The sequence below is a fragment of the Ascaphus truei genome, chromosome 7, assembly GCF_040206685.1.
Source record: "Ascaphus truei isolate aAscTru1 chromosome 7, aAscTru1.hap1, whole genome shotgun sequence".
Classification (NCBI taxonomy): domain Eukaryota; kingdom Metazoa; phylum Chordata; class Amphibia; order Anura; family Ascaphidae; genus Ascaphus; species Ascaphus truei.
In genome coordinates this window covers 12,803,423-12,825,310 of record NC_134489.1, presented here as the reverse complement: position 1 = coordinate 12,825,310, position 21,888 = coordinate 12,803,423, and the positions used below count along the sequence as shown (strand labels likewise).

At 45.4% G+C, this 21,888-nt stretch overlaps 1 protein-coding gene across 6 annotated transcripts in view; it reads left to right on the top strand.

The window, feature by feature from the left end:
* The window catches only part of LOC142498722 (leucine-rich repeat and fibronectin type III domain-containing protein 1-like protein), a 610,172-nt gene that overhangs the window by 209,791 nt on the left and 378,493 nt on the right, over positions 1-21,888 (top strand). For all 6 annotated transcript variants that reach the window (XM_075607039.1, XM_075607036.1, XM_075607041.1 and 3 more), the window contains one exon: positions 17,460-17,627. The gene's annotated coding sequence lies outside the window, so the exon portion shown is untranslated. The remainder of the gene's footprint in view (positions 1-17,459; positions 17,628-21,888) is intronic.

Below are 21,888 nucleotides of genomic sequence, written 5' to 3'. Positions count from 1 at the left end.
CTCCCTGCGGTCCAGGAGGTTGAGCAAATCACCTCCTCTTTCCTTAGAGAAGATTCTCTCAATTCCCTGAACTTTAAGCCCATTGATGTTACCTTTAGGGCAATGTGTAAAATGTTTGGAGACCGGGTGGGATGTGTCCCCCTTTTTTATTAGTCTGATGTGTTCGAGTATTCTATTTTTTAGGGGTCTGATGGTCCTCCCTACGTAATTGATTCCGCAACCACAAGTCAGTAGATAGATTACGTATTGAGTGTTACAATTTATGAACGACTTGATCGGGAAGTCCTGGTTAGATCTACAACCTCTGAATTGTTGTGAGGGTGTCATAAAATGGCAAATTTTACATCTCCCACATCTGTATGATCCCTTTGTTATAAATTTTCTGATGGAGGGAGGGAAGGATGCCACATAGCTGGGTGATATATAAGTAGCAATAGTTTTTGCCTTGCGGTAGACAAAGCGGGGGCCCTTTTTCACACAGTCTTTTAGGCTCCCATCCATTTGGAGGATGTTCCAATGATTACGATGACTTGTTCCTGCTGTGGGGTATTAGTTAGCGTTCTATTTTGTTTATTCCAGTTTCTGTATACTACGATAGCCTTTAGTGTGAGCGCAGGGGATCTGATGTGATTGGTGCAATGTCGGCTGTTCAGCACTATCATTGGTGATGCAGCGACATGTATCGGCCTATTAGAGACCCGCGGTGACGTCACTATGGGCAGGAGTAGACATACAGACCGGATAAGCCTTGTTAGCCTCACGCTCCAGTCTGAGCATGCGCGGACATTTACTATGGGCGCTTCTTACCCACAATCCCTCGGGTAGTGGATGCGGCGCCATGAGTGACGTCACGCGCATGCGCACTGGGCGAATGTGCTAACTTTGCGCAGATTTCTTCAATTTACCTATCATTAACCAGGTATATAAGGTGCCTTATCCCAGCACATCCCACACTCCTTGATAAAGGACCCCCAGGTCCGAAACGCGTAGGAGGTTCCTGTCTTTGTCCCACCAAGGGGATTACTTGTCTCCCTGCATGCACCAATAAAGAAGCAGTTTTACTCCACACCTGGCTCCCTGGCTGTGCGCCATTCGTTTTTTCCTTCTGCCTCTATCTGGATTCCGGATCCCTCATAGCTGGCACGCCTGTCCACCATCCCTGGAGATGACGTGAGTGGGGTTTTATGGTCTCTAGACCTTCATGGTTTAGTGTGACAGTTGTCTTTGAGGACTTACAAGTCTTTATTTACCACCCACTCCCACTGGTATCTCCAGGGTTAAATGTTTATCAATTATTGAATTGGATGGAGTCGTCCTGGGTTTGAGCACCCTATTTTTCTCATTCATCTGACTCCCTAGAAGCCAGGCAGGCAAGGAGGGAGATAGAGATAGAGATAGAATGTGGGGAAAACAATAAGGTGACTTACAAAAAGAATCTTTGAGCAACTAAGAAATATTTAAAATATTACAATTTTTTTTAGATAAAGGTAAACTTCTCACATACCTTTTGGGTCATATTTTACAGACACATCAGTGTGACTCTCGAGCATTACGTTTTTGTGATATAGAATCCCGTAAAGATGATATTAGATTTGGTAATAATGTTTGTTTACACACACGTTATATAATATTATATATATATACAGGAAAGCAGGCATAATGCAACCTCCTATACATATACAGTCTATGACTTGGTCACAATCTCTCTCTCTCTCTCTCTCTCTCTCTCTCTCTCTCTCTCTCTCTCTCTCTCTCTCTCTCTCTCTCTCTCTCTCCATACATACATACATACATACATACATACATACATACATACATACATACATACATACACACACACATACACACATACATACACAGTGGAGGTTTCTTGTTGCCTTTTTCACCCACCATAACTTAAAATATGATGGTAAGTCCTACAGCCTTGAAAATTGCAAAGCCAGTACAACCAACCTCACACTGATGAGACCCATTAAGGTTGAAACATGTCTGAGTGGTTTCTCTGGCTTTGCATATAATTACATGCTGTGCATAAAAGCTGTGTTAACAGCGAGCATTAGCTTATAAGGGTTCCAAGTAAAAATGGATTTCAGGCAAAAGTTGACACGGTGTGCTCATTTGCATGTAATTTCACAGAATCCCTTGCTGCAGTAGAAGCACTCTATGCTACAGTAGTTTATAATTGTGAAAGGCAGGGTTGCAGACCTGTCTAAGATATGTGAATGTGCTCACAAGTGATCTTTTTATTTGATTGATATATATATATATATATCAATCTTTAACTGGTATTTTGTTTTTTACCCTAAATATTTTTATTTTTTGGTTTTGCTGGAATTCAATTGGTTTTGGTTTTCAAAATAATGATGGGAGAAAAGAATGAAAATCGGCAGAAAACATTTAGAAAATGCTACCTTTTGTGCAAAACCTGGCGTGTTGGTGCTAACCCAAAAGCTTGCCCAGTTTATTAAGAGAGAACAAAAATGACTCAGAGGATGAGCCTTCCGAACCTTGAAAAGTTAGTATAAAAAATATATTTAATTATACACATAAATGTACGATAACATTGTCACAAAATCAGCAGACAGCACTCAGGTAAGTATAGTAAATAATATTGCACACATTTCCAACAATGGACCTTCCTCGGAGCTATTATACACATACTGTACATACAGTAGGCAAGGCTGAAAGACAATGATCATTTTGGGCTTATACTATCTTGCACTAAATATATATACTCTATGTGTGTGAATATACAGCTATATACTAATATGTCCCTGACCTGTAGCGCTCACAGTGTAATTTTGTACCTGAGGCACAGGGAGAATTGAATGACCTGCCCAAGGACTTGAACCGGTTTCACCCACGTGAAAGGCAATGACATTACCTCTGAGCTACTGCTTCATCCCTATGCACATGTATGTTGTAGATACTACCAAACATTTGGCTTTGTACCCATATACTTCACTTATGTAGATTACAATAACCCAAGCGCTTCATCTCACTTCCTCATCTTCAGCGCTCCGTTGAGCGAGCGAGAGCTTTGACGAAGGCATCCTGCTGACTCTGCATCTAAAGACGGCGGTTAGATTAACAGGACTAATATAAAAAAGGCATAGGCAATGAAGCCTTCCGTAAAGCATCTTTATTGTGACGACCTCTCTTCGCCGCTGGCAAGGTTAAGGAGAGCCTAAGCGTGGTGGAAACAATTAGCTGGTAATGACTTACTGTATGTTCGCACTGCATCGCTAGCACTTTGTAGGCTCTTATTATCTCGCTGATGTGAAGCAACGACTATTAACGCTAGGAGTATTGATCGATTGGTAATGATGTCATTCATCACTTGCACTCTTGGGTTTGCTCTGTGATGTTTCGGACTGGAGGGGGTTATTCATGAAACTGGGAGAGGGAAAATTGCGGCATTATCGCACGGAAACGCTTGTTGACTTGAAGTTGATTGGAGTTTCCATGTGAGAGTCCTCGATCTGCACTATTGCAGTTTAGAGGGTCAGTTGCTCATAGGACTAAAGTGTTCTAAAGGCAATGACGTTTAATGGATCAATTACTCGTACAACCAAAGTGTACTATTTCTCTTTCTTTCTTTCTCCTCTCTCCCCCATGTATTCCACAGATTAAATGGGTTAACACATATATTCTTCTGATTCTCCCTCTCTCTTTCACTCCTCCTCTCTCTGTCTTTATCATCATGTCTCTCATTTAGCTCCCCAGCTCCCTCTATATCTCCCCCCTCACCAAATATCACCCTCCCTCTCATTTATCCCACACATTAAATGGGTTGACACAGATATTCTTCTGATTCTCTTTCACTCCTCCTCCTCTCCCTCTTTACCATCATGTCTCTCATTTATCACCCCCCTACCTCCTATTTCTCCCCCCTCTACATATATCACCCTCCCTCATGTATCCCACAGATTAAACATGTTAAAGCAGATGTCTCTCCCTTTCTCCCCCACCCTTCCTCTATCTCCCGCTCTCCACACCTCTCCCCCCCTTCTCTTTCGTTCTACCACTCTCACTCCCATTTATCCCACAGATTAAACAGACTAAAACAGATCATTCTTCCTGCACTCATCTGAAATGCCAGTTTGCTAATAAACACTGTGAAGTCCCATAAGATCCATTCTGACCTTTTTTTCTTTTTTTAATATTTCTGTTTAATTTTGAAGCACCGAATCATCATTTAGCGAGGAAGAGTCCCCTAGGAGGGTCTGATATTCCTTCATCCTAATTGGTCAGGAACCCCAGGATAAACCAGGGAAGACTCTTCCAGACCTTTCTCTAACATGAGGTTTTCGCCCAGTTAGAGGGCTCTGGGTACAGCCATGTAGGAAGCCCCCAGTGCTGTTTTAAATAATGCTGTTTTAATTATAATCGTAAAGTCTCTGGACCATCCATTGCCAGCTAATTGAATGTACTGGGCCCATTAGTTAAATGTCCTGAGGAGGCACCAAAATTGGAAATGATAATTTCCTTCCTGCAGCTCACAGACATATTTGTCATCATGAACTGGTGATGTTCACTGTGGTATTAATAAATTGCATGATATATTTTGTTATATACAGCAACATAGCAGTCATCTAAGCAAACAATCCCAGACTTTCAGTGTCAGTAGTACTGTATATACATACACACACAGATATATATATATATATATATATATATATATATATATATATATATATATAGATAATCAAAAAATAAATAGATGATACCGTTCTGTGGCTAACGAAATGCTTTTATTTGTGCGAGCTTTCGAGATACACTGATCTCTTCTTCCGGCGATGTTACAATGAATGAAGCAAGCAAAAGGTATACTTAACAACAGTGTCTCTTGGAATGTTATCTGTGCTAGTCCTTCCCCCGGTGTGGATGTGTTTTATGGCTAGAGGTGTCAAAAGGTTCCTGAAAGCAAGTGATGTAAGAGTCTCTCCCTTTTTATCTATAGATAGATAGATAGATAGATAGATAGATAGATAGATAGATAGATAGATATGGAAATAGCCGTGATAGTCCAGTTGCAGTAGTGCAGAATTAGATGATACCGTTTTGATTTGGACTAACAATTTCTGTCATAGGACATGCTTTCGAGAGTTCTCCTCTCTTCCTCAGGTCAGCAATATTGGTTAACAAAGGGATCTATGGCTAAAACAGAGGTTTGGAAAGCAGAAAAAACAGAGATTTAGATAAGGTAGGTGAGAAAGGGATGTTTGAAGAAGGTGACAAGTAACCGCATGGAGGGGGAAGGGGATGCTGCGGGGTGGGGGGGAGTTGTGGATAAGAACATTGCCAGGGAGGCAGACCGGATAATTCAAAGAATTGTGATGGTGTGTGAGAAACCCCATATCCGCATTAAGTCCTCTTGTTTTGGTGTCAAAGAGTCTTCTCATTCTGAGCTCAAATGTTTTCCGTTCTTGGGTGCGTTTAAACATTCCATTGAGGATTTTGATTTTTAAATAATTTATGGAATGATCTGGTTGTGAGAAGTGAGCCTCCACCTTCTTCATGGTGGAGTATAGAGTGTCTGTGCATATTCATTCTGCCTTGACGTTTTGGGCTGGTTTCCCAAATTTTGCATCCTTGGTCACATTTGTTTTATATATATACAGCTAAACCCCGTTATAACGCGGTCCTCGGGGTCCACCCCGAGACCACCGCGTTAGTAACGGGGTCGCGCTAATTTTTTTTTTTAAAAATGGCCGCCGCATCAGCGCATATTCATCCCGCGGGACAGGAGATGGGAGCGGGGATGTCCCTCTGGTCCTCGCTTCCCCCGGTCACCGCAGGACAGGAGATGGGAGCGGGGATGCCCCTCCGGTCCCCGCTTCCCCCTGTCACCGCGTGACAGGCCGCAGGATGGGAGGGGGGATGCCCCTCCGGTCCCCGCTTCAGGAGGAGCAGAGGGAACTGTCAGGGAACCTCCACACCTCACGAGCCGCACGGCACATGCGCACGGCGAACGTGAGGGGTGCCTAAAGTGATCGCTGTCGGGATGTGCTGCTTTGGAGACAGGTAAGCACAGTCTCCGGAAGACCGCTAACCCCCCCCCCCCCCGCCTCAGCACAGGGCCCTCGCGCAGCAGTACAGGGCCCGCCGTAGCGCAGGGTCGTCCTGCCACTCAGCCGCAGCGCAGGGCCCCGCCACCCCCCCACAGCATAATGACGTTCCCCGCCCCGGGCCGTAACACCAGCCTAGAGGGGAGGGGGGGACACCGGACGCTCGGACACCCTTTCCCCTGGCTGTGAGGGGGTTAATGTTGAAGAGGCACCACAGAGGTTGGGTTACCTTGCTGTGTGTGTGTGTGAGCTGTGTGCAGTGTGTGTCAGTGTGAGCAATGAGCAGTGTGTCAGTGTGTGCAGTGTGAGCAATGAGCAGTGTCTGTGCAGTGTGTGTCAGTGTGAGCAGTGTGTGTGCAGTGTGTGTCAGTGTGAGCAGTGTGTGTGCAATGTGCAGTGTGTGTCAGTGTGAGCAGTGTGTGTGCAGTGTGCAGTGTGTGTCAGTGTGAGCAGTGTGTGTGCAGTGTGTGTCAGTGTGAGCAGTGTGCAGTGTGTGTCAGTGTGAGCAATGAGCAGTGTGTGTGCAGTGTGCAGTGTGTGTGCAGTGTGTGCAGTGTGCGTGCAGTGTGTGCAGTGTGAGCAATGAGCAGTGTGTGTGCAGTGAGTGTGTGCAGTGTGTGCAGTGTGCAAAAAAAACATTATTTTTAAAAAAAATATTTTTAAATTTTTTTTTTTTTTTAAACGGGAGCCACGGGAAAACCGCGTTATAACCGAATCGCGGTATAGCGAGGCGCGTTATAACGGGGTTTAGCTGTATATATATATTAAACACACAAACCCAGCAAGCTCAAACGCCCACACCCTCCTAATATTGACTATATGTAATGCCACATAGAGTGCAACTGGGCTGTGGCACATGAATATAGGAAAACACAGGGGGTGCCCAGTGCTACATCTTAATGACAAAACATACATGGTAATAATTACAAGAAATGATGCTTCAATACTAATAACATTGCTAATGCTAATAATAAAATATGGTTCTTCCCCCTCATACAGAGGTATTGGGAACAAATGCAGTGTAGTGTAGGACTTGCACTTATTATGGTTTACCTTGACGTTTGGTGTGCAAGCTTATGATGTTTTGGCCAAAATTTCTAACTAAAAAAACATATTTTATTATTAGCATTAGCAATGTTATTAGTATTGAAGCATCATTTCTTGTAATTATTACCATGTATGTTTTGTCATTTGGATGTAGCACTGGGCACCCCCTGTGTTTTCCTATATATATATATATATATATATATATATATATATATATATATATATATATATATATATATATATATATATATATATATATATATACTACTATTAAGGTTATGGTGGGTAAAAAAAGTGACAAAAACCCTCCACAGTAAAGCATAAAGCAACTGTAAATATTACTGTATGTTCATTTGCATGTCTTAGACAGGTCTGCAACCCTGTCTTTCCCCATTGTCACCCAGCATACAGCGCTTCCACTGCAGCAAGGGATTCTGGGAAATGACATGCAAATGAGCATATATATATATACACGGTAAGGCTGGAAGAAATCCCATGGCATGACATGGGTATTCCGAGGTATACACCGCGTGGTGTTTCAATAACGGTGTTGCATCTGTATGCACTTACATACTTATATATATGTGACACGGTGAAGTCAGCTACTAATAGTTATGCCTGGGAGACATACGTCTGGGTGCTTCATCCAGCACTCAGAGGGTTAATCCAGGTGAAATAGCTGGGCAATCAGGAAAGCAGACACACCTGACAACCAGCAGGAGTTATAAGGAAGCCATTGCTTGCAAGCAGGTGGCTGCCTCATACCACAGAGCTCTCCTATGCAGTTGCTAAGCAGATAGACTTCCACCCCTCTTCCTAAAGGAAAGTAAGACTTTGATATTGTTTCCTGAAATTTTGTGTAACACATATTACCCCCTCCCCCCCAATCGCAGATTGAGTGCATCTGAGGGGAACCTATATGTACTACCAGGTGTGGTGCTTTACCTGTTAGGCTCACAGGAGGACTGAGCCTCCGCCAGTTGAGAGCCTGGGGTGTATCCTCTGGAACAATACTATATGGTGCAGCGCCTCCACCTGTGAGGGATCCCAACAGAGTGGGAGGAGCCCCTCACAGGACACATTCAAATGAACACATACACTTGATGTAAAATACCAAAGGTCTTTACTGTAACAATATGAATACTCTTATCACTCTATAAACTCCATAACTCTATAATACTAATGGCACAACTACCCTAAACACCACGCAGGGCGCAACCCTCAACCGTGTCCAATGTCCCACACCCAAACCCCAAGTGTGCGGTAACAGCGCGGCCAATAGAGTGAGAATGTTATAGTTTGTGCACTTTGGTGTAGGGTTACCTGCCGAGCGCTCCTGCACTCGGACCAGCAGACAATTCTCACAAAGGATCCGCAGACGCGATGCCTTCTGCGACGTACCTCCAGGGCGATCCCACCCGGGTAGATATGACAGTCTCTGCTCTTGCAGAGAGTGTTTCCCTCCAATCACTGGTCAGTATATTCCTCTTCCTGGCTGTACCCTCACTTGTCTAGTTACTACAAGGCCCTGTTCCCAATCCTAAGGGGCAGCAACCACAAGCTGAGGTGAGTTGAGGCCTAAGGGGCATGTCTGGCCTAGTGTAAGAGCCACTTGCTCTCTACACATACCCACCCTCCCCTGTCTGTGTCCCAGCACCAGCCAACTCACTGACTCAGCACGCAACAATGTATCTTTCCTCTCTGGGAAAGCTGTAAGCCTTATTGGCTGCTGTGGCATGAGGTGTATCTCTGCCTCTAAGCTTCCTGGGACTTGTAGTCCACTGCAGACCTCTTTTACATTGGGGCTGCGAGCACGATCGCTACTGCACATGCGCGATCCTGTAATGGCCGCCGCTGCACTCCTCTGCGCAGGCTCTATCTGTAATGGCCGTCGCTGACGCGCAAACTCCTGCGCATGCTCGACTGTGGGCCGTCCCTGTAGTATGGAGCGCCTTTGCTGCCACTTCTCCAACACAAAAATGGCCGCCGCGTCGCTACTGTGCATGCGCGAACCTCCGCGCCTGTGCGAGTACACGCAACATGGCGGCACCCTGCAAAGTGAGCTGCCGGCAAGCCCGTTGCCACCCACAACTACCCCCACCATGGCGAAGGTAAGGGAGGGGGAAACGGAGGACCGGGGAGCCAGAGGGGACCTGGCTACATCTGTGATATATGTTGATAGGCTGGTAATGGGAATATCCCTCCAGTCCTGCAGATAGGGTCTGGGGAAGTAAGTATGTCCTTACAAAGGGATAGGGGTTTGTTATTTTGTGTTTTTATATATTTTGCCTGCATTAAGGAACAGGCTCAATAAAGCCAAGATATAATTTCACCCCAATCGGTCTCCATTATATGAACCTCCGTACACGTCTCTTACAATATATATACATATAATATATACATATTTAGGGAAAAGATAACAATTAACCCTTTCTCTGCTCAAGAGTCCTACAACATAATGATTCTACTATATCAAAAGATGCTATCTTTATATCTATAAGCACATGTGTGTGTGTGTGTGTGTGTGTGTGTGTGTGTGTGTGTGTGTGTGTGTGTGTGTGTGTGTATATATACACACACACACACACACACATATACACAAGAACAGCATACTGTAGTAGTGGCAAAAAAAAGGGTAATTTATTATGTTCAAAGAGCAAACATAAGCTCGACGTTCTTCAGGGGTCGCCCCCTGGGAACCGAAACGTCAGGCTTATGTCTACTCTTTGAACATAATAAATGACTTTTTTTTGCTACGACTATGCTGTGCTGGTATTCCAGATCACCACTGTGATCTACTGTATATTGATTTGGATTTAAACTCCCTTTGCTGTGCACCTTGAACGCCTTCTAGTAGGCACTTCACCCTGTGTGTGTGCCGCCATTTTGCTCATATATATATATATATATATATATATATTTATTTATACTGTATACCACCACTTAGATTGTAATTGTGATGGTAGGGGCAATTTGGCCAGCATATTAAAGGTTAAGCCCAGTCTTTGCAACTACCACTCAAGATGGATGCCAAGTTCCTGGTGTACTGTAAGTATATCAGAAAAGGGGGGGGGGGGAGGGAAACACAAAGTGATTGTGCCCCTAAAAAGAATTCACTAAACTGCACACCACTAGGTGTTAAAAAATAACTTTTAATAAATTGACGTAAAACATTTATTACCAAAGGTAGGTGTAACGTGAGTAAAAATGAATTAAACCAGAGGTATCAAGCATCTATGTCGTCTAGTATGTATGATAATGATATCCCAGTTAACCAGCTAATGATGGTGGGATATGGAAGGCATACGATGCAAAAGGTCAGGGTGTTAACCCCTCTGGATCAGCTGTTAGACCAGATAGTAAATATATAGAGGTCAGCGAGACCAGATGGATAGTAAATAAGAAAATATCCAAACCTCCTAGCATGAACATTAAGTTGAACAGCTCTGCGATAGTTGGACTGTCACGTGAAATACAAATCCTGTGAGTACAGGGACTGGCACTCACAGCCACAATGTTAGTGAGTACACAGCATATAGTAGGTGAAAGTGCATACACACAGAGGTAGGAGGAATGGCAACAGTACTCGCTGACTACACAAACTAGACTGAAATAGCCAAGTTCTATGATCTAAACATACTGAAACAGGAACCTACAAAAACGACATTAAAACAGCTCCAAGTAGGAGACTGACAACATTGCACGTCCAACGCGCGTTTCCCTCCAGCAAAGGAGCTTCTTCAGGGACAAATTTTACTGGGGGGGAGAGGACTGAGCCCTTATATACCCTGTCAGTGCCTTGATTACAAAATCAATTGCCACCAGCTGTTGCGCATGCGCACTGTGCTCACGCATACAGCAGTAAAATAAGATACCCAAATACTCCTAAGAGTGGGTATTAATAAGTTCTTATATACACTGGCGACACAGTTTATTACACTGCGGCCAGATCCGCAAGCCGGGAGATTTCCCGGCTTGCTAGTGGCCGCCCCTCGGCGTGCCGCGCGGTCACGCGTCTTCGGGAGCGTGCGCCCCCTGCACGCGCGTCCAGGGGCTCCCCGAGGGAGCCCTGGTGTCCCGCAATCGCGGGACAGCGGCAGGGGGTTCCGGGGGACCCGGCGGACCCGGCAGCGGTAGGGAGAGCGCCCCGATCGGAGGGCGCTCTTCCGCTGCTTCGGCGTGCGCCCGTCACTCTCGGGCGCGCGCCAGGCTACTGCTGCGGCACAGAACGGGCAAATGCTCGAATAAACTGTGCCGCAGCAGTAGAGTACCTCAAGTATGCCGCTATTAGTGACTTCCCGATCATCTCCCGAGTAAAAGCAACCGTTTTGAACCATAACGGCACCGTTGCCGGCTACTGCGCATGCGCGGGGACTTAGAAAGTATTCCTGTTGGATATTAGCCAAATACCGCGCATGCGCGGAAACTTAGAAATTATTTCGTTTGGTTTCCTAAACCAGAGCAGCCATACAGACTATAGTGGAGCGTTGACCGAGTCCCGCGCATGCGCGGAAACTTAGAGATTGATGCTGTTGGTTGCCTGAACCAGAGCAGCCGTGTAAATCGTAGCAGGGCATTGCCGGGTACCGCGCATGCGCGGAAACTTAGAGATTGATGCTGTTGGTTGCCTGAACCAGAGCAGCCGTGTAAATCGTAGCAGGGCATAACCTGGGTACCGCGCATGCGCGGAGACTTGGAAAATATTTCTGTTCAGAGCCAATTGCGATGCGCACGCGCAAACTGATCGCAAGGCATTCCAATGCACAGAAGTATTTAAAGGCAGCCTTACCTATGCTCATGAAATGCCTCCAGAGCATATATAGTGGCAAAATTAGAGGTACTAACCAGGAGAAAGGCACCAAGGGTATTAGTCCTGTCAAAGCATAGTAATTATATGCCTATTGCACATACTGAATAATAAAGGTCCCCAACAAGTATGTGTTACTGAGCAATGTGTCAATAAAATGCAGTAATGGACCAAAAAATTCTAGATTAGTAAAAAGAACATATATGTATACATGCACAGGGTTATTATCTGATCTTGCAGAATTGTGGATTGATCAGCATGTATACACACATTACACACATAATAAACCCAAAACCAGGGTTTAGAGCTATGGTATTATAGTCGCTAATTTGAAAAGATAATAATGATAATAAAGTAATATCAGACAATACCAAGAACTGGCTACTAACACAACCTTTGAAAAAGCGCCCCAGCGAAACGTGCGTCAGGTGGGAGGTGGCTACAGGACTGACGTCATCACGTGATGACGTTCACATGCCGGGCAGAGGGTGAGAGGCACTGCTAAGTGCCGATGTATGCATGAAGGGACACTATGTCTATACGCAGTAGACACTTTGTACTTTGTATGGTGCCGTTGCCTGCTGGATTTCTGAGCAGGTAGCTAACTTACATCAGCGTTACTTTGCCGTGCAAGCTCTGACGAGAGCTCGGTATATTTGATAGGGGCACGGGCTGTTTACAATTACCCTACCCTGAACACTCAAGTGTAACTGTTGTATATTACTGTTGCATCATTTGTATCCCTTCCTCCCCTCGGCTCATTATATGTGGTTGCTCACTATGTTTCTGCTATCTGCTATCGTATCTGCTACAGTGGCACATTTGAATTAGGGGGCCATAACTTGATACGGACGAGATCCGTGCCCCAGAGCTGACTATTACATTTTGTAAGCTCTTGTGCACTTAGCTATCGACAGCCAAGATCACAACTGATTTTTGTGGATTGTCAAGACAATTACTGTTTTCTGTGTATTGTGAGGTCTAAATAAGCGTGATTTAGTGGCACATTTGAACTAGGGGGCTATAACTGGATACGGACTAGATCCGTGCCCCAGAGCTAAGTACCACACTTTGTGAGCTCCTGTGCACACTGTCCATTAACACTTGGATTACCAATTCTACCTACTTAGAGTTAGGCTCGCTTAACCCTTTAATTAGGGATCCTCCACGACCAGAGTTATTTCAACAATTTAGCCTATTGTAGCTGTATTAAACGTCACTAGTGAGCCCTCAATCAATTGCTTTATATTTTGTATAGCATTTTGGCATATATCCTTGCATGACCAGTCCACCGTTACCTGTATCTATTTTACAGGCTTTTTAACCTTGTTATTGCTGAACCAGGGGGCTGACTATCTAGTCATTGATTGCTTATCACTGCTAATTCCCCCTAGATTTCAGTTTGAGTATTGTGTATTTTTGTCTGTTTTGTGTGTTGTTTTACCACTGTCAGTTGTTTATTTATTTCAACGATTTTGACACTTATTTTAACTAACATAATTAAAGCATTTTTATTTTAAGTTTACCATCATTACATCATCACTTACAACGAGTGCTGCCCTGAGGGTGTCTTTGTTTCCTAGTAATCATCCTGTTCTCTCCCCTTATTGCACCGTTGTTGATTTCATTTTATTATAGGCTGACGCGAGGGTCCTCATCCCCTTCCCCTTCCCCCATTATTGTATACTAACACAACCGGCATAGAGAATGACTAAACTAGTCATGAGGAACGATAATGTACACAGGGAGAGAAATAATAATAAAAAGATACGGTTATCCAACCAAAGGACCGGATTTAAATAAAAGGAGTAAACGTAAACCCTTCATTGAGTCCACTTGGACTCCTTGTTTTCAACTTATAAATCCATTCTGCTTCGATACGAAGCAAGGATTGGTCAATATTGCCGCCTCTCATGGGGCATTTCAGTTGGTAAATGCCCATGAATTTGATGACATTAACATCGCCATTGTGAAATTGTGTGACGTGTCTAGCAACTGATGTTTCTGCGGAATGCTTGATGAAATTAATGTGTTCTAAGACACGTCTGCGGAGTTGTCTAGTGGTCTTACCAACGTATCTCTTACCACAGTTACATGTGATAAGATAGATAACGTTGGTAGTCCGACAGTTAATAAAACTGTCCACACAATATTGCATGGTATTTTCATGATTTGCAAATACTTTGGCAACGTTAATATGTCTGCAGGCTTTACAGCCCTGACAGCGGTACATCCCTTTCACAGGACTCAACCATGTAGATGTCCTAGCCCGCTGAAAATGGCTATTCACAAGGGAGTCTCTAAGGTTTTTGGAACGCCTGCGGTAATAGTGGGTCTAGGGCCTATGACCTTCGCCAAGTCTACATCAGCCTGGAGGAGGTGCCAATGCCTAGCAAAGATCTTTTTAATAGCCCACCATCTTTTGTTAAAGGTGCCAATGACTCTAATTGTACTGTCCTTTGATTTTTTATTATTTTTTTTTTTTTTTTTTTAAACATGCAGTTGTCAGGGCAGCCGGTCCGGACATTCAGATGTGGAGTGGGCGGTCGGGCACGGCAGACCTGACATCGCGACTAAATGTCCAGTGGCGAACTGTCCTGTGGCAAAGTGTCCCGTCGGCGATTTGGTCGCTTCCAATTGGCCGTGTCCAAATATCCCATTCCCTTTCTAAATGCACTGTCACAGTTTATTTTCTCTCGTGTAATTTAGGATGAAAATGTATTTCTATGTCTCTTTTGTTTGAGGCTGGTCATTCACTTAGCCAGCCCGCACACAAAGGAATCTGGGCCTGTTATCCCAATGTGGGGAGAGGCACTCGGGTCTAGGGAACGTTGGCTCAAAGAAGAACCTTTGTTCATCTCAGACTCTGAAACCTATATCTATGGGAGGTATCAGGCCGGCCTTGGGAACCATTGTTGGGTATTAGCCCCGTTGGCGCGATTCCTGTTAGTCAGGTCGAATTTCCCACTCTGCTTAAGCCCGCCCCCATGGGCTGTCCTAGATGCACTATCCCCACCCATGGCCCGGATTTCTCCATCACTGGTGGGCCCCCTCTCAGTGATTGGCCAGCGCGAAGCATCCGCGCTCTGATTGGTCGGCACCCCGTCTTCCATGCTTTCCTATGCAGACAGGGAATATATGTAAAGCGCTGCCGATTTCAGTACCAGAGATTCTCTTGGGAATTGTTAGTTGGCGTATCTCAGAGGTTTTTGCCGGAGACACCCAGAATGAGTCTCGGTCGAATAGGCTCCCAGCACCTAGTGAGCTAGGATTACCCTCTTATGGCCGCGCGTGAAAGAGTGTGTCACAGTGCGTGCAAAACCTGCACTAATGTTCGAGGCGACGGGGAGGCGTGGCAGAGGTGTGGTGGAGGCGTGGCAGTGAGATCACGTAAGCGAGTCGCCCTCATTGGCTGAAGTGCGCATGTGACCCAGCCATCGCACGGCAAAGACAAAATTCTGTGTCTTTTCCAGAATCACGCCCGCGGTCGCGCTCCTTCGGGCACGCGGTCTATGGGCGGCCTCTATGAGAAGAGGTTTGTTGTTCACACTGCGCGTGCCGTCGCTGCCACTATAATCGCAGCCTAACCCACATTTTGGTGCGTTTGTGCCTTTGGCCTCGTTTCATGTTGTGCCTGGTGACTTAATAAACTTGTTTTATTTAACTTCTTCGTCCTGTCTGGTGTTGGCAATCCCGGTGTAAATTGTCCTGGTTTCCCGTGACAGTAAGCTCTTCAGGGCAGGAACTCCCTTTCCCAATATCTACTTGTTGTGTGCTTGAAACGCTTATTCCCACTATCAATTACACCTCGTGTTTTGTCGCGTCTATTACTCCAGGCTCTATACAAAAAAATATATATACCGTACAAATATGTGTATTTTATTTTTTTAAACACTATCATACTTCTATTAACGTGTTACTGGCAGAGGGACTGAGATTCCCCAGGTATTAATGGAAACAGACAATGCAGGAGGAAATGATTCAGGGTCACCTATTGTCGTTCTGCCTGACAACCGAGAGAATGTCTCACATGTGGACGACGTATCCAAGCACAAAGAGAAGCCCAATCAAGTGGGGCCTCTGAGTGGAAACCAACATGTTTTGTGCCAAATGCTGCACAAATAAGTGGAAGCTGACCTTGAAAAAACGTTAATTAGACGTTCTGGTATATTATATATTATACTGGAATGTTATAAATGAAATATGATATAGAAAGGTGCTCTGCAGTTTAATAGGTTAAAGTGTAAATCCCATGCGCTATAGGAACAAAGTGACCTAATGACAGTGACGTGTTTATTAAACTGTAACCCAGAGGTAGGCAACTCCAGTCCTCAGGGGCCACAAACAGGTCGGGTGTTCAGGATATCCCTGCTTCAGCACAGCTGGCGCAATCAGTGGTTCAGTTTTTGACTGAGCTACTGATTGAGCCACCTGTGCTGAAGCAGGGATATCCTGAACACCTGACCTGTTGGGGGCCCTTGAGGACTGGAGTTGCTCACCCCTGTAATCTAACCCATGGCATCCACGTGTGTAGAAATAAGCCATTTTTATTCCGATTCAAGCCACAGTGCGATGTCTTCATTCTGTACAATGGGGCGTAATGTTCGTTATTGCCCAGTTTAGCCAATCTGTCCCTCCATGTCTCTATTTTATGCCCCGGCCTTCAGCTCTGCTCCTTCTGCCCTGTGCAGTGAAACTAACAGATCATTTGGAAGCTCGGACATTCTGCTTTTAATTTCCATTCTTTGGCTTTGAAGATTGATATCTGACACCGCTGCGCCGGGGTTTTAATGGAACGACATTGTCGAGCAGCATGCTTCAGAAAGCCGAGAAATTAAACGCTTAAGCCACGTAGACCTAGATGCAGAATTTGGGAAACAGAGCGCTGATAAAAGGCTTATTTGGAAATAAAAACCTTTGATACTATAGGGGTCTGCAGCAATGTAATGGGTTGTTGGCCCCAGAAACCTACCGCATGATATGTATTACCGTAGTTATTAATCATATTTGTTTCTTATATGGCACCGACAGTGTCTGCAGTGTTGTAGATAGAAGCTTGCAGCATCAATGAGTTTCTGCCCCGCAGAGCTAACAATCTGATTCAATCGACATTGAGTGACTCGTCCAAGGTCACACGGAGCGGACTCCGGGATTTGAATCCAGTTGACCTGCTTTAAAGACAGTAACAATACTACTAAGGTGCTGCTCAGTCTGTGCGGTGCTTCAGGCTGCATGCATAGTTCAGTGCTAATGTCACTGCCTTTGAAGTGGGTGAACGCGATTTAAAACCAATGTGTCTCTTTACTTTGTGTCTCAGGCACCAAGATCGCAAGCTCTTCAGGGGCAAGGACGCAATGTGCTTCCAGAACGCCACATGCCCCGTCAGTCACATGAGAAAACATGTAATACTATTTTTTTTAAATAATAATACGAATAATTATTGGTAAAAAATATATAGTATAACAAAATGTGCTGCACGACCAGTGTGTGCTGTGTATAATGTAAATATATAAGTCCTGCCTCCCTCATTGCAGGATGGAGGGCCAGGCTGAGCGGTGTTTGGAGCTGCACTGTGAATGTGAACGGGAGAATCCATTATTGGCCGAGCTCCATGTACAAATGAAAAACTAATGAATGAAAAGACATCAGGAGCCAGAGAGGGAGCAGCGACTGCAACGGATCTGCCTGAAGGTCGTTTAAAAGTAAGGTTTGGTTTTTCTATCTGTCTATAAAAGCTTCTGATTCTTTCCTACAGTCTATAAGGCTGTGCCAGATAAATCCCACTCATTGCAAAAACAGCAACACGAAATGACACGAGTGCTGAAAAAATATCAGCAGTACATGAAATAGATCGGTCTGTACGTACAAGGCCGATCGGGGATTTGTAGCGCCCACGCGGGCTATCCTAACTCGTTTTGCAAATAACACGGGGCTTTATCAGAGGGAGTCCCTCCTAGCACAAGTGAGGCCAAATAACAGTTGTTATATGTAATGGGTGAAACGGTCAGTCCCATGTGGGATCAAAGTGACCCGACATATTTAATGGGGTAAAGGGTCTGTCCCATGTTGGACTAAAGTGGCCTAATGACAGTGACGTGAAGCAGTGGTGTGCAAGTTCAGTCCGCAAGGATAACACCAGACCAGATTTTTAGGATCACTCTAAGTCCAGCCTTAATTATTACAAAGACAACTTGCTTATATATGTACTGCCCTGAAATCTGGCTTTTTGGTAGCCATTGAGGACTGAACTTGATCACCAATGCGTTGGAAGGTCTGCCCTATGTAGGGCCAAAGTGAGCTTATGGCAGAGATACTATATGAGTAATGAGTAAAAGGGTCAGTCACAATGTCATATTTAATAGGGTTACATGTTTACAGGGGTCACATCTGGGTGATTGATTCCTTTTTTTACCCAAAGCAGACAACTATAAGTATTTTTAAATCACATTTTAAAGTTAGTTTGTAAACATGGTGAGCAGAGACCTCAGAGGGGGTTCCATGTCCTGTGGCGTCCCCACTCTCCCGCTCCCCTTATTTTTATTGTCACACTGATGAAGACAGGGCCAGCTATTGGTAAAGAAAACACTTGATTGGCAAACAGAGATCTCAAAGAAACGCAACTTGCAATTAATTTCCAGAGGGACAAAACCAGCCAAACGTTTGCTTTAAGCCCAATTAGATTAGTTTAAATGAAGCGCATCACACCTTTATATCCTTCAGATCGGAGGTGTTGTTCCCCTCTGTTAGTGTCAGACATACAACGGTTACTGCAGTAGAACGCGATAGCCTACCCCCTTTTTGCGCACGCGAGTAATTGTTCCCAATGGGAGTTTGCTTCTCCCATTGGGCATTTTATATGTATATACTTCTGCAACGTGTTAGCCTGAGAAATAACCTTTGCTACTTCTGTAGGACACATAATTAGCCATTTTCACCAGGGCCAGGCAAAATACTTGCACTGTGTCAAGCAGCAAATCCTGTATCATTAGCAGGGGCTGCATGTGAATTTTTTTATTCGTTAAAGATTTCTTTCCATACTGAACAATAGAGAGTCGGTTTTCACCAATATAGGTTTTTTTCGGGTCACTGATTTTTTTAAAAACTATTTTATTTTATTCCTAAAAATAGGCTACGAGCTAAATTAATATGGGAACCTCTCACTAAGCCCAGGTGTAGAAAATGGTAGTAAGCTTTAGCACGTCTTTACTCCCATTTATATGACACTGACCCTTCCCTCCCCAACCGAGTAATGACAATGTCACTTATATGGGGTAATTTTATGGTCAGATTGCACCACCCCTGGGGTATCTACAGTGGCTACTGTTAAAGCCCACCAACCGTACCAGCCAAGCAGGCTATAGGACTATACCCCACAGCCACACTCAAAGCACATCCTCAGCCCGGCTGACCTAGCACAGCCTGGGCACGTCTTCCCCACTGCAGTATCTGAACTCCTGGGAATATGCGTCTCTCCGTGTGCAGTCAGACTACCGCCACTGCCCCTACCAGCTGTGACACAGAAAAACAACAGTAAATATGACCACTTCACATAACATCTACTCTGTCTTTTATATTAATATACAACAATCAATCCTAAAAACAAGGGAGGGAGGGAACTTCACCGGTGTCCGGCCGTCAGAGTGGTAGGCTGCATCCAGGTGTGGCCCTTTATACCCCCTCTGTTGATCCCCCACGCATTCCGCCCTGGACCTGCTTAGAGTGTAACCCCTTCCTGCTTCTACTGGGATTTGTCATCGGGGGCTCAAACTCCCACCCCACCTGGCACGCCTTCCTTCCCCTAAACTGTCCAGAATGTTGCTTAAATTAACTAAAGGTGTGCTAAAGGTTAGCATTCTTTGGTGGATCTGGGCAACAAATTCGGTATGGGTTAATAATCCAGATCCAGCATTAACTCCCATTCGTGTCAAAGGGCGGCACCATACCACCGGTTGATGCATCTGGCCCAAAGAACCTTCTCTGATAAGATTAAGATGAGGCATTTTACTGAAAAGATCATTTGATGTCTGGATGAGAAACGGCTCTGTACTTCCTGGCAGCAGGGGCGGCGTGACAGCATTTCCATTGGTGCCCGTGCAACGAGCCCCATGCTTAGAGAGACCCCACGCTCTTCCCCACAACAATCAAACGGATTGTCACAGGAGAGCGGCGGGGGCCTCTGAAAGTATCTCTTACCTGGTCCGGTGGCATGTCCTCCTGCAGCGGCCCGTCATCATGGTGCCATGACGTAAAATAGCGTCGAGTTGCCATGGCAACGTGATGCCACATGGCGCCATGTTGCCATGACAACGTGACGTCACGTGACGTCTGAGGAGATTCCGCGCCGGACCAGGTATGAGGCCTACGAAAGTCCCTGCACCAAGCCCCACGTAATATCAAGCCGGCCCTGTCTGGCAGAGTGAAGAAAGTGAGAATAAACAGAATGAGTTGCTGGACACTCTACTACAGGCTTTGGGCCTTTTTAAAGAAAAATAAAAGTTAAATACAACCCAGCTACAAATGAAGTTGGTTAATCTGCTTTAACCCTTTCAGTGCCCCAAAATGTAATCACGACATCATGGAGTCTGGCAACCCAGGGGCCCCATGACGTAGTGGCTACGTCATGCCCAGGGAGATTTTTTTTATCTTAGCTTTCTTCCTTAGTTCCCAAGGAACGCAGAACGCGATCTGCCCTGTGGGGAAACGGAAGAGGAGGACTTCTGCTCTTCTGTTTCTGGGGGAAATGGCCGCTGCGGTCACATGAACGCACTGTGCCAGAAAGGCCGTGGCCCCTTCGGCACTCAAAGGGTTAAAGTGCATCCCATAGATAGGTTCTTTTTGGGGGGGACTGCCCACTTACTACCCAGCTCTCACTCTGTGTAAGTGCTATCACAATGCAGCAGGGACATGGCTGCACTCTTTCCGTACTCTCCGTGTTTACAGTACACTGTATATGCCATGGTATTGTTGTGCTTCATGTTCTTTACTCTTACACATGTTTACATATTGTGAGTAATTAACCACAGACCCGGGACGCTAATCCTGCCACTACAGATGTATTACAGAGGAATGCTAATGAGGTCCATTGTCTATTATAAGCTTATTATCTCCCCCCTCTCTGTCCCTGTCTCTCTATATTCCTCCTCTCAATCCTCTCCTCTGTGTGCGGTTTATTCAGTAAAGCTCTTCCGTCAGTGGGGCGCTCTATGCAAGACCATCAAAACGACCTCATTACACTCTATTAAATAAGCCCTCCTGTCTGTCAAGCCTTGTAAAATCTGACTGAAGTACGTGTCCAAGGTCAGAGGTCAGGCTAGGCTTATCGTGCCGGCGACGTCAGGCTACGGTCGCTGGAAAAATCAAATTGAGATGACTTCCACCGTCGCTGTCGCCGGCACGATAAGCGCAGCCTTAGAGAGGCTTGGGCTGTGTGCATATAAGACTGTGTCATTCGCATATCTGTGCATTGAAGCTCCCTTACAAGCTGTAGGAAGATCATTAATGAAGACTGAAATATTAGATGTCTGTGGATGGCTTGAAGGCTGGAATATATTGTTCATGACCTTGCAGGACCCAGCCTCTGAAGTGGGTGCGTTAGAGGGGTCCATGCATCTGAACTTTGTGTGTTAAAGGAGGTCTGTGCCTCTGAAGCCTGTTTGTGAGAGGGCTCCCTGCCCCTGAAGTGGATGTGTTACAGGGCTCCCTGCCTCAGAAGCAGGGTTGCTGACAGGGGGGGGGGGGGAGACTCGGAACAATTGTCCCGAGCTTCTGATTGTGACCAGGCCCCAGCTCTCCCCAGCTGTGCGTCGCCCTGCAGGTCACCCGGCTGCACCTCTTCCCCCCGTCTGCATCGCCCAGAAGTCGGGCCCAACGTTCACATCCGCACATGGCACTGGCGTGGCACGTGTGTGTATGTGCTTGTGCTGTGTGTGTTTGTGTGTGTGGGGGGGGGGGGAGGTGAGGGAG